Source organism: Muntiacus reevesi, chromosome 17 (assembly GCF_963930625.1).
Source record: "Muntiacus reevesi chromosome 17, mMunRee1.1, whole genome shotgun sequence".
NCBI classification, from domain to species: domain Eukaryota; kingdom Metazoa; phylum Chordata; class Mammalia; order Artiodactyla; family Cervidae; genus Muntiacus; species Muntiacus reevesi.
This window is the reverse complement of record NC_089265.1, coordinates 28,256,129-28,270,344: the sequence shown is the minus strand read 5'-3', so window position 1 is coordinate 28,270,344 and position 14,216 is coordinate 28,256,129. Positions and strand designations below refer to the sequence as shown.

The following is a 14,216-nucleotide window of genomic DNA, read 5'->3' as shown; positions in this document are numbered from 1 at the left end:
GAAATGTCGCCGGCCTGGCCCGCCTCGCCAAGGGCAGAGGGCAGCCGGCGGCCGGGCAGACCCACGACGGCCTCGCAGGAGGCCCAGACGCACGTTTCCCACAGAAAGACGGCCTGCTATCACAAGTTTTTCTCTGAGTTGCTCGAAAAGCTACAAAGCAAGACTGCAACGTTCCAAGTCATAAAGTGGTGACAGGGGTCTTTTCTGAATCCCACTCACCTCCACATGTCAGTGACGCCTGTGCCCACAACGTTTGCTGCTCATGAGGGAAACGTCATGTAATTTTCTGGGGAAAAAAGTAAAGTCAGCACTCCCCACTACGGGGAACTACACTACAGAAAAGCTTGAGCAATGACCAGTTTTCCCATTTGCAGTGCATGATTCTGACTGGATTTAGAGTCTGTGGCAAACCATGTGCATATGCAGAATGAAAACCAAAAAAAATATTTAATTTGCTTCCTTCTCTTTCGTTAAGGAGCGATGCTTCTCTTACATCGTTAAAGTAACAAATCTGAAGGGGGAAAAAAGTTTTCTATGGCAAATATCTGCACAAAATCCACTTAATTGTAAAAATTGAGACCAAATCTATAGTGACTGCAAGTTCCAAGAGCTGACCAAAGAGGGGGAGGGCTGGGGAGAGAGGGACTGCATGGAACTCCAGCCATCCAGTTTACTCCTGGTGTGTGTGTGTGTGTGTGTGTATGTGTGTGAGTTCAGTTTACTCCTCTGTGTGTGTGTGTGTGTGTGTGTGTCCAGTTTACTCCTCTGTGTGTGTGTGTGTGTGTGTGTGTGTGTGTGTCCAGTTTCCTCCTCTGTGTGTGTGTGTGTGTCTAGTTTACTCCTCTGTGTGTGTGTGTGTGTGTCCAGTTTACTCCTCTGTGTGTGTGTGTGTGTGTGTGTGTGTGTGTGTGTGTGTGTCCAGTTTACTCCTCTGGGGGGGTGGGGGGTGTGTGTGTGTGTGTGTGTGTGTGTCCAGTTTACTCCTCTGTGTATGTGTGTGTGTGTGTCCAGTTTACTCCTGGTGTGTGTGTGTGTATGTGTGTGTGTCCAGTTTACTCCTCTGTGTGTGTGTGTGTGTGTGTGTGTGTGTGTGTGTGTCCAGTTTACTCCTCTGTGTGTGTGTGTGTGTGTGTGTGTGTGTGTGTGTGTCCAGTTTACTCCTCTGGGGGGGTGGGGTGTGTGTGTGTGTCCAGTTTACTCCTCTGTGTGTGTGTGTGTGTGTGTGTGTGTGTGTGTGTCCAGTTTACTCCTCTGTGTGTGTGTGTGTGTGTGTGTGTGTGTGTGTGTGTCCAGTTTACTCCTCTGGGGGGGTGGGGTGTGTGTGTGTGTCCAGTTTACTCCTCTGTGTGTGTGTGTGTGTGTGTCCAGTTTCCTCCTCTGTGTGTGTGTGTGTGTGTGTCCAGTTTACTCCTGGTGTGTGTGTGTGTATGTGTGTGTGTCCAGTTTACTCCTCTGTGTGTGTGTGTGTGTGTGTGTGTGTTTTCAGTCACATCTGACTCTTGGCGACCCCACAGACTGTGGCCGTCCAGGTTCCGCTGCCCACTGGATTTTTTCAGGCAAGAATACTGGAGTGGGTTGCCATTTCCTCTTCCAAGGGATCTTGCCGACCCAGGGATCAAACTCATATCTCCTGGGTCTCCTGCATTGGCAGGCGGATTCTTAACCACTGAGCCGCCTGGGAAGCCCTTACTCCTGGTAGGAATGTACAAAACACTTGAATTATAAAGGTAAAATGCTTCTGAAGTACAGCTAGATCTTGCAAGATGTGTACTGTCTCTGTCTTATTTTTTCTCTCTTAGACTTAAGTCCCAGTTAAAATGCTATGCTCACAGCTGCCAAATATTGCATAATGAGGTCACTGGATTTTTCTCTTTTAGGGTGTTCCACAATTTCAAGCCCAGGTTGAGAGATATAGTAGGCCTGGTGTACTATCCTATAATCATTATTGGCAGTGATTACAGTTCCGTAATTCTACGCTTCAACTGAATTCAACACTGCCTCTGCCGAGAGATAATTCAGAGGTGAAAGATGAATTCCATGATGCTGACACAGACCGGTGGCACTCATTATACTCACAGTGCTTATTCCGTAAATGCCCAGGCTTTCTAGCTTTAATTATAAGTCCACACACTCAGCACAGCCACACCAATAATTTCTACTTTATTTTTTAAAATCCCCATCATAATAGAAGAAACTCTAATGTCTCTTTAATGGTGTATTCTGAATACTGTTCTTTCTCCCGTACTCATCTGAAATATATATAAAGGTGCCTATGTACACATACTTCTTGAACCTTTTTAAGGCAGAAAATTTTCTCACCATTATTATAATCCTGCACAAAAGACATATGGGAATTTTTAGCCATTGTTTAATTAGTTATCAAGAAAGTCAGTCACATAGTGTACAATAGCAGGCCACTCTTAAGTGACTGGTGAACCAAAGTTGGTGTGTTCACAAAATATTCACTACTAACTTACTAATACTTTTAAAAGTGGAGCTTTGTTTTTTTTTTTCACTTTCAAGTAAGTTTATGGTTTGAAACCATTAACTTCTTTTCTTCCTTGAGAGTTCCCAAATTCTAAAATGACAAACTGTTTGACAAACAGAGGAATTTAACAAATGTTGATCTATCGCCTACTACATGTAGAGACTCTGCTATAACGTCCAGAAATAGGAGATTAAGACATGTTCTACACAAAACACTAAAAAATAGTTTCAGATTTTTTTCTTATGTGAGTCATTTCAGGTACATATTGCCAAGTAGATATATTCTGCATTCTCAACTAAAGTACAAATGTCTAAAAATCATACACTTTATGTCTCACTGAGTACACAAGACATTGAAATACATATAAAATAGATCCCTACACTGGAAAGGATCCTAGTGAGGATAAATGCAATTAGTTACATGAAGCACCAGTGCCTCATATGTTGTATGTGTTTAAATATTCTATACCCTCTCCTTCATCAGCAGATATCTTCTGGATAAAGAGCAATGAAATAATGGTAAGGCTAATAGTCAGTGGGCATTTGTTTACTTGTCCAAGAGTATTCTCAGTACTATAGGTGGATTTCTTCTTTGCAATAAACGCTGTGTGATCAGTATTAGCCCCATTTTCGGGTAAGAAAACTTGCCTCAGGCTATTCCACAAACAACTAAAACAGCCAGGAATTAAACTCAATCAAATCTGACTGCAGAGTCCCATATAAATCTGCCAGTTTCTCAAATTAGAAGTGTCACCATCAGACTGAAAGAGAGGCCAGGTAGAGGTTACTCCTCTACAATTACAAGGTTTTTTGGGCAACCTTCCTAATTTTTGACACATAATGTCCCAATTTTCCTGGCAGAAGCCTCACTTGAGTGAAGGCTGCTGACTGTAGTGAGTTTATGTTGTGGTTTGGTAATGTGCACAGGCTGGGAGAAGGATGAGACCAGAAAACCCTTTTTGCCCGTGGCAGGCCACAAATTGAGGACTGAGTCGGTGCATGCAGTTGAATGGCAAAGGGCCAGTTCAGCATGAGCAGCTCAGCGCCATGACAACACGTGACCTGCAGACACCCTTTGCAAAGGCACTGCCCTCTTCACTCCCCGCAAACCACCTAATCGCCCACCAAAGTTCCGAGAGCTCACCACAGGATCAAGTAATTCCCCCCTCTAAGCCACATCTTGCAAATGACAGTCTGATTTCTCCCCCTGTGCCATTTTCCCCTTGAATGTGATTGCAGGCTTAGTGGTACTTAACCAGGGTTTGGGGTCTGATCTATTTGTCTACTGATACAACATGGCTGCAGGGAAGAGCCAGCTTCCACTGCCACCTGAAAGACAGCCACCAACCCACTCTCACCACACCCTCCTCCTCCTCCTCGAATGAATGCGATTCAAAGAAAAAGTACAAGGGTAAAATGCTTCTTTGCTTCAGTTTAGGTAGTTAGTTTCAACACAGAACACAGAATCATCAAACTCACAAGGGCACGCAACACAGGATGATGTCTTCACTTGAAAATATAGCCAGCCACACCCAGGATTCAAAATCTAAGATGAAAGATTATTTCCCATCCCGCAAATAGTTTATTTTCCCCCCAAAGTCACTTTGAATCATCTTTCACATTTTATTCTCTTATTTGTAATCTTATCTTAATAACCTCAAGATAGATCAATTTTAGAACTCAAGGTAAAGTTCTGGCTCATCTTTAAGAGAATAAACTACCGAGGTGTTAAATTCAATGGCTGTTTGAATTTTCATTGCAATTGGTACCCATTCTAACATCAAGGTTAAACTGTCAAAGAGAACTAAATTATGCATATTTCTAAATTTGTTAATTTAAGAAAATTGAATTACAAATCTCACTTCCACTCCAGACAAAACCATAGATGAATTTATGTCTCAGAACCTTTAGTATGAATTAAGATCAGACTTACTCATACTAACTTACTCAAATCCATAAAAACAAACATGACCTAAACTTATTCTACTGCCTTGCAAGGGTAATATACCTCTGGGTAGTTTTACTTACCAAAGATCTTTTTAAAATAACTGTTCAGAACTACTTTTTATAAAATAGTATAAAATTTCCCCATATTCCCCATATTATGGTCACTCCAATGACCATAATATAAAAATCATTTTGCCAAAAAAATTTCCTGGAAATTTTCCTCATTTGAGGTGCCTGTTATTACTTTCACAGACTGAAAAAGACCACTCAACATTCTTTGAAGGTGCACAGTATTCTATTTAGGGGAGAAAGTACATATTTCAAGACACACAAAAATATTCATCATTTTTCAAATAGCTGCAGCGTGAAATTTACCTAGACATGATTAATTCAGTCTATTTTTATATTTATTTTCAATATGATATGATTTCTGCCCTCATTCCCTATTTGAAACACTCCACCTTTACAGTGGTAAGGAGAAAATGTCAAAAGTGGAAGAAGAATGAAACTGTATGAAAATAAAAATGCTTTCTGATTTAAAAAAAAGTTTTCTGATAACTTACATGTCAGAACAGACAGGAAAGAAACATTTAATGCTGCTTACTCATAGATTTCTTTCCCACATAATCTGCACAAAACTATGTTATCTCTGCCTTTTGAAGAACTAGTAGATCATAGACTAATATTTTTTACATAAATAATGAGAAAATGCTGCAGTTTATGCTTCAGGCTAAGTTTTTCACCAAGAGTTTATTTTTTTTTTTTTAATAGTCATTCTTACCACTTACTTAAGAAGGTTCCTTTCATCATTAAATAATTGTTCATCTCAAATACTAAGCTGGTATTTCTTTAAACAAAGGCCACTGTTGATAACTTTAGGTTTAGAAGAAAAAAAAGAATCAAAATTGATCAGCAAATGCAAGGACAAGTCCTGACAAAGACTCAACATTTATTAGAAGGCAATTGCTAGAGAACGTGGCCTTAATTGTGCATACATATTTTTACTCATTAAGATGAATAACCAATAAAATCCCACACTATGGTGTCCCAGCCTTATAACACATTAATAAAGTTTCTTAAAGGTTCTGGCAGGGGGCCAGCACAGTCCATTAACTCTTTGCAAGTTGTAAAAAGAAGGAAAGTCATTTCAGTCTGTTTTGTGGTTATGAATGAAACAGCAGGCAGCCTGTATGGAAACGTCACTTTGGATATGGTATTGGTAATGGATGCTTTGCTGCTCAATCAGAATAGTGTGGGGAGAAGTTAATGCACCCCACACAACCCAAGCCCTGATGCACTGCAAAGCTAATCTAGTTAAAGGTGGAGGGAAAAGAGCAGAGGACTTCAGGTTCAGAAGATCTGTTTATTCTGCTAGTACACCGTCGCACTGCATCTGGATAATCGTGCCCACTGTGAAACACAAATTATAGAATACATGTGAAGTGACGAGGACTGTTTTTCCCTGATTATTCTTCCTAACAAAACCTGCCTTCTGGGGCATCCACTTAGTCAAGTCTGGACTGTAAATTAGTAAAATGTCTTTAAGTTAACGTAAGAGACACAATTCTACCTTGTAACTCTCTGTTTGGCACACTCGAATTAAGTCATACAAATCACTGCAATGATTGGTAGCTTGTGTTTCTCTCTGACTTTGCCTAACAATTTGAATTGGAGAGCGATATTCTCCCCAAAGCTTTGCAGGGCCATCTGTTCTCATTTTTCGTGACACTACAAACATTTTCCTTTGGAAAATGGATTCAGTATTTTGCTTCCTTTTCAGAATGAAGAGTGGAAAACTTGAATGAAACTAAATATATAAAAAGGCATCCAAGTTGTACAACTAAAGTTGTAAATGTGGAGGGCATTTAAAACATTTTTCTTCTGGTTAAGATCTCTACCCTCTCATCTGCTCCAGGATAGGGACTAAAGTTCCTCATTTTTCTTAAAAAATGTTTTTTCAAAAAATAATTTGAAGTATTTACAAGATCAGAAAAAAACCTAAGAAAAGATTAACAGCCTTGAGTTTGAGAACACCAAAAATTTAGAATAGCTTTACAAATTGTTTTTGGCATTTCAATGGTGAAGTAAATACTAAAATATAAGCATACACACACACACACACACACACAGTCTTCTTAAATTCCCAACCCAAATATGAATAGCATCATTAGTCAGTTACTTCTGATTTTTAAAACCACAAATTGGCTGTAATGATCTGTCACTTCATATGAGGCCAAAATATAAAATTTCAAGCAGAAGAGGTAATACAATAAGTACAATAGAAAACATCTTCATTATTTTAATTTTGTTCTGTTTAAAATTTTGCCAGGAAAAATAAGAAAGAATATTTTAAACTTTCACATGTAAATGTTCTTGAATGAGTCCTAAAATCTTCCCATTTCAAATTTCATTTATTCAGAGTCAGTTTTAATATGTATCAAGATAGCTGTATCTCTTGTACACTGCAGATTTTCCAGGAAGTTATTATGTAATGTGTTTCTGACTCAGTAAAACTAAAGGAAATCCTAGTTAACAGATTGAAATTGTACTGAAATCATACATCTGCATGTACATGATTATTTTGTCTCTGTTTAGACTAAAAGCCAAATCTTAATAATCATTCCCTAAAGCTTAGAATATTTATAGCATACATATATGTCTACCACGTTAGGAATCACTCCAACCTGTGAAAAACCCAAGATAAAAATGCAATCTTTCATTAAACAAAATACTGCCCTTACCTTCATGTCCATGATACTGTATTTTTAAAATATGTATTGTCTCTGTTTAACAGCAATATTGCCTGTGTTAATTTTTGCAATCTGGAATTAGAATTAATTTTAAAAACTGCATTCGAAAAACCACCTGAATTCAGGTATTAATGGATCTGGGAGATTTCTTAAAAGAAATACACTTCATTTCCTAGAATACTAGCATGGAACTAGATAGAAATGTACAGAAACAGAATATATGGGCTATAAAGATCTGTCTACATTAGTTAATTTATAAAGTAAAATAAAATCTTAGTAACTTTCAAATGACATTACTCTAAAAAGTAGTGCAAATGGAGAAAAGCTTTGACCACTCCAAATATTAGAATAATTCCTTAAGGCAAGGAACCAACAAACTGCAATTCAAGAGAAGCCACAGGGTCCAGAGGCAGGAGCAAAGCAAGGTGAAGGGAGTAGGAGATGAGGGTGAGGTCAGAGGTTTGTTCGTTTATCACAGAGACGCTAACCACCCAGCTTATCTGCACTGATGACCTCTCAACCTCCCATCCCACCCCCGCTGGGGGGCACCCTTCAGGTCAGGCCTCTCCTGGACCCCACAATGAAGTGCGAGCTGAACCACATGGTGGCATGTTATTAAAATGACTAACTTTTTAGGGCAACGGTATTGCCCTTAAAGGAAAGGAAGTGTATACTTTGGAAAGATCTTCAACATCAAACAATGAACAAAAGATTAAAATATTTAAAGAATTGTCTCTCGGTTCCCATCAAAGGAATATATCACTGGGCTTCATAGAACTGCATTTTAGCTGGTATTAATTAACACGACTGCCTAGTGTAAAAGCAAATAAAGTACCACTTTTTAAAGAAGCACCACCTCTAGAGGTAGGGGTGTGTGTGTGTGTGCGCTCAGTCGTGTCCAACTTTTTGAGACCCCATGGACGGTAGCCTGCCACGCTCCTCTATCCATGGAATTTTCCAAGAATGCTGGAATGGGTTGCCATTTTCTACTCTAAGGGATCTTCCCAACCCAGGGATCGAACCCTCATCTCTTGCGTCTCCTGCATTGGCAGATGGATTATTTACCACTAGTGTCGCCTGGGAAACCCAGAGGTAGGTAAGTGGGCATTCCTAAAAAATGAACTGTTTCCATGCTAAAGAAACATAAGTATATAAAATTTCAGCGAGATCCTAGCATACATCTACAAAGAACTTCTAGAACCTGCTTAAACGAACAAATCAAAAGACTCATATTAATAACCACTATACTTATATTTAATTGATGAAAGCAAAACTACTACAATTCATTTTAAGATGTGATGAGTCACATAAACCACTCATTGACTTAAATTACTCACACGCTTTTGCTGCTGTTCTGTAAGGTTATATAAATAATTATAACCTCATTTAATTTTTAAGCTGAATCACCTCTTAAAGGACAAAATTAAAAATATTAAAGTAGAGTGCACTTCACAATGTGTTGGTTAACTATCTCTAGAAAATAAGAATTAAGAAAAAGTCAGAAGGAAATTAACAAGGGAAGATTCAATACAAAACATAGGATTTGAAGTTTCAAAGCAAAAATTTCCTTATTAAACCTAAGTGGGTTTCCTACTGATTAATTATGTAAATAATTCAAGAAATCACCTTAAAATGTTGTAATTCTTCCAAACAAAAACACATTTCTAAAAAGTCTATTCTTATAATATTACCTATAACAAGTGTTTAATAAATGTTTGCTAGATAAATGGACAAACTATGCAATAAAAACAATATCACTCACGTTTATAATGCTTTACGACCTACAAAACACTTTCACATAAGCTACCTTATCCTAACAACAGTGTTGGGAGTTATTATTAACCCCATTTCATAGATAAGGAAATTAAGGCTCAAAGAGAGTGAATGTTTTACCCAAGGTCATAGACCTAATAAATTCACTGCTTAGAGAATAATTAGCTTAAGTTTAGAGAAGTCACTTCCTTCTTCCCTATTCTACTCTGAAACACAAAAACATAACATGCATTGCATGTAAAATATACAAGCAAATATTATATATCAGTCACTGCATACTTATGTTATTTGCCTATTTCCATTTATACTTTTGTAGACACTGTTTTGAAAAGGTAATATAACATAATTATATCTTCCTTTCAAAAATTCTCTGATAATCCTCTCACTGCCTAGGAAGTTTACACAGCCTAAAGACAGAGCACAGTCAGGAGACTCATGTCTTAATTATCAACCACCATTAAGTTCATCTTTGATAAGTTACTTATTCACCCCAGCTCTCAGGTTCATCATAAGTCAAATAAGGGGTATATAATAAACACTTTATAAATTCCTTCTGTCATCCATGCTCCACAGCAGTGGTTCTCAAGCTTTAACATGCCTAAGAATCACCTGAAGAGTGTGTTCTAACCCACTTTCAGGCTCATCTTCAGAGATCTGATTACTAAATCAAATCAGAATGGGGCCCAGGACTCTGCCCTGCTAAGAAGCCCACGACAGATCAGATGCTGCTGGTTTGGGAACCACACTTTATAAACTATAAATTTGTTTTCTTTTTCACATTTTGATTCTCCAACTCTATTTTCTTGGTCCTACTTGTGTTTACACATTTGAAATGTATTTTTATTTTACTGAATATATAAGTCCTGCTGAGACCTGCTTATTCAGGAGTGCAGTGAGCATAGAAGGAGGCATGCACTGTAAAGATGGTCATCCTGGACAATTTAAACTAGAAAAGATGCTATTACTTAAAATATATACACACATTGCACCTATGTTTATGTGTCCATTAAGAAAATCTGGAAACAGAAGAAATTTAGGAATGAGTGAAGGACTAAGAGAGAAACAAGGGGAAGAAGGACATTTGCTTTTCATTTTTACCTATATGTGGTACATAATTATTTTCTGTAAATGTATTACATATTAATTTTTTAAGTAAGTAGCTGTGTAAAAAATAACTCATGTCAAGCTCATTAATGGGGTTCTTAGTAAAGCAAGAAAAGAAAAATGATGGCTGACCCAATCTTTATTTAATCTCCAAAGACACCAACTAGAACATAAGTTTCTATAGACTCTGTAGTATATTTGTAACTGAAAAAAAAAAAAGAGGAAGTAAAACAAGGAGCTTAAAACATTTTGTCTCTGGTGTACATTTAATGGTGGTCAATGAAAAATAGAAGTGATAGCACTGAATACCTGCAAATACTAATTGAAGGCTATTTTATGAATAAATGATTGTTAAAAGTTAACTAACAAGGAAAGATTTGGGCATTTGAGGATAAAAAAATGTCAGAAAACAAATGTGTGAAAAGTTATAGTGAAGTGAGAATTTTGCCTATTCTAAATTTATAATGCATTCAGATTCAGTTGTAAAGAAAGTAAAAAGTATATCAACAAAGATAAAGAAAAAGAAACTATCATAAGAAAAAGAACTAGAAACTGTTACTTTAAAAGTTATCAGATAAACTTCAAGGATTACTCTCAAGAGTCAGATAAAGATGGATCATTTGTTAATGGAAGTTTTTCTCTGAATGATGTACTGAGATGGAGTCTAAGTTCCTACTATACATACTTCTACAATACGGCAGTATTACTACAAAAGCAATTACTACTTTTGTTATCTAATGCAAAATTTAATAAAGAATTCTCAACCTGCTTGCCCATTTATTTGCATTATAACTTGGATGAATGGCCCAATATCTCAGAGCTCCTTTAATCAATTTGTAAAAGATAAAAAAGTAACCTCTCCCAAGCAGGCCCGTGGTGAGAACTGAGACACTGCCTGTAAATCCCCAACATGGTGCCTTGTTCGTGGTGCACGTGCAATAAATAATAGGTATCATCATTGCTCTTAGTAATGACGATAAAGCTGGTACATTTCTAATTCTATCTGACACTGCAGAATTTCAAGTTAGTCATATATAACATTCAACATGAAGAAAACACAGATGCTTCCCTGGTGGCTCAGAAGGTAAAGAATCTGTCTGGAATGCGGTTTGATCCCCGGGTTGGGAAGATCCCCTGGAGGAGGGCATGGCCACCCACTCCAGTTTTCTTGCCTGGAGAATCCCATGGACAGAGGAGCCTAGCGGGCTACAGTCCATGGGGTCGCCAAGAGTTGGACACGACTGAGCAACTAAGCACAGCACAGCGCTGTCTGTTTAGAAATGAGAGGGGGGCAAAGGGGACCTGAGAAGCCACTGGTCAGTGGTCAGGAATTTTTGTTTTTCTATTTTTCTAACATGAATTTAAATAAAAAATAAAACACCTAAATCATTTTAAACTAATGGTCATTTGCAAATATATATATATATATATATATATATATATATATATATATATATATATAAATTGACAAGCAAGCTGGGGTAATGCCACAGGGTAGGTCTGCATTAACATGGAGGCATCTATTAGTTTATCCAATCACTCTGCTGACCCTTCAAAAAGTCCTATGACTATGGGGCAGACACAAAAGAAGTTCAGGTATGAGAAAGGCCAGAAGCAGGATTCAAGTGGGTGCCATCAAGGTTTATCTGCATCCATTGGTAAGAATGAAGATTCTGTGTATGTGTGTGCAGAAAGTTGAGGAGGAGGGAAATGTCCACAAGCATAAGTGAATCCCAGAAGAAAGATATTGTATGCTCCAAAGGGTTTACATTACCCTTGCTATAACACCAAGGTCGAGGCCACATTAACAGTCACTTCAATTCCATCACACTCACGTGACACTAAGAACTATGCTGTATTTGCCAAAATTGCTTTTAGAGTTATGCTAAAGAAAGGAAAATAAGTATACTTTCCCGTAAAAAATCTGCATCCGGCAGCCCAGCAACTAAAAGTCATTTATTTCACAAGGAATACTCTGGCCTGTTTGTATAGGACGTGATGCTTTACACTGCAAACTAAAATAGCTATCCCCATCCATCTTCTAAAATATTGCCATAGCAGCATAAGTAAGTTATGAATAATTTTTGGAAAGTGCTGTTGGGCAGAACTTAATAAAATTAAGTGGAAAATATGTGAAATGATTTAATATCTGAATTCTTAAGTATGCTATACTCAAAAGTCATATTCCATGTATTGAGTCGACCATTTTGATCAACTGCCTTATGATGCCCAAAGGAAAAATAGTATGAATAGTAATTTCCAAACCTTCTGGGCAATGACTTGGCACAGGTTATGTCTTTTACATATATTATATGCAACCCACACTAATTCCTATTTAAAGCAGATAGAATCTAAATTAGATTGTCTTACAAATTATTTCTGGAGTGTGCATGAACAACCAAAAGATTAAGATATAAATTATCTAATTATTTAATAATGTTGGGAGATAGAAGAAAAAGATACAAACTAAGCAAACTCTAAATTTACATTATTTTGGAAGACTCATAAAATCCTGCTCTGACTGGTCATATTGCTAATTATTTTATTTGAGATAGATAAAACAAATAGGATGGTCATTGTGAGGGAAGAGAAAATCAGAGTAAGAAAATAAAATATTTATGGGCAGTGAGGGGTGCAAAAACATAAGTCCGTAGATCCTACTGTGAGTGAGTGAGTGAGTGCAAGTTGCTCAGTCGTGTCTGACTCTTTGAGACTGCTTTGCCAATAAACTATTTTCTTTTTCTTTTTTAATTTTTGGTCTGCACCACGAGATGTGCGGGATCTTAGTTCCCAGACCAGGGATCGAACCCATGCCTCCTGAATGAGAAGCGTGGAGCCTTAATCACTGGATCACCAGGGAAGTTCCCTAAACTGTACTTTCTGAAGCAGACTTGGTCTCCTCCGTGATTGCTGAGAGTTCTTCTATTACTTTGTGGCACTAACAGCATTTTTAAGAAGAAAGCAAAGATCACTGAGCCTAACAAGGGAATAAGAATAATGAGGTGTGAACGACAAGGCAGCATTTGGAAGGAATACATTTTCCCAAAGGAAAAATACCGAAGGAACAGGCTAGTTGTCCAGGAAATACAGACAAACATGATCACCATATTCAAGCCAAATATAAAATGAAATATTTTTAAAAATTTACAATTGTTTTGTTTCCATGATACATTCAAGAATCTGATTCCAAATTACAAACTCCAAACTGTGTTTCTGATTTCAGTGCTTTCCTTAAACTACCATAAATGTTTTCCCTCAAGCACCACCTGATAAAACCCAGATTCTACCCACTGGTATTTCATCCAAGCCAACAGATCTTCGAAAAGACTCCTGAAAAAGATTTTTCACACATTAATCTGAGACTCTGAAGGTCCTGGGCAGGCATGAGTGAAGTATTATAGAACTCTGAGTTGGAATCCTGGCCACCAGAGAGCCCAATGACTATCCATGTCACTCAGCTAGTGCACAGAGATCCCTTCATTTCTGTATTTGATTTTGGTATTTAGTTTATTAGAGATTTTACCAAGGGCCACAAGAGGCTATTACTACTGCCCAAAGTTGGTCAAGTGTTTGGCATCTGAAATGCATGGTCCCTTTTCCCCCATGAGTCTGAAGTAGAAAAGTATTTATTTCAATACATTGATCTTATCATAGCTGATGACATATTGCTACTAGCCTGTAGTCTCATAAGTTCAGGCACTTTCAGTTATTGATCTACCAGTCACTGCCATCATCAAAAGACACTTATTAAGCATTTGTTTGTTTACACTGCTCTTGGAGGCAGGACACAGAGTGATTGTTTTTTAAAGAAACATGTTCTATCCTCTAGGGAACCTAAAACCATTCCTCTTAGTCTATTACTAGCTCTAACTGGAGACCATTAAATTATCGCCCCAGTCTCCAACTACAAAAACATTTCTTAAGTGCTAGTTCTTCATTAAAAGGTGGCTAATAAAACTCATGTAGATAACCCAGTTTGGAAAAAATTTTGATTGTTAACCTTTTTTCACCCCTAAGATGTTGTATCCTATGGAGTTTTGTACAACCTATATCTCCTCTCTGCCACATTTAAAGGCTTTTCCATTTTTTTAAACGTGGTATATTTAGGACCACCAACATTTTCAATAAGAATCGCAAATCTAAGGTGCAAATAAT

At 37.5% G+C, this 14,216-nt stretch overlaps 1 protein-coding gene across 8 annotated transcripts in view; it reads right to left on the bottom strand.

The window, feature by feature from the left end:
* NFIB (nuclear factor I B) overlaps window positions 1–14,216 on the bottom strand; it is a 244,686-nt gene that overhangs the window by 130,954 nt on the left and 99,516 nt on the right. The window lies entirely within an intron of this gene.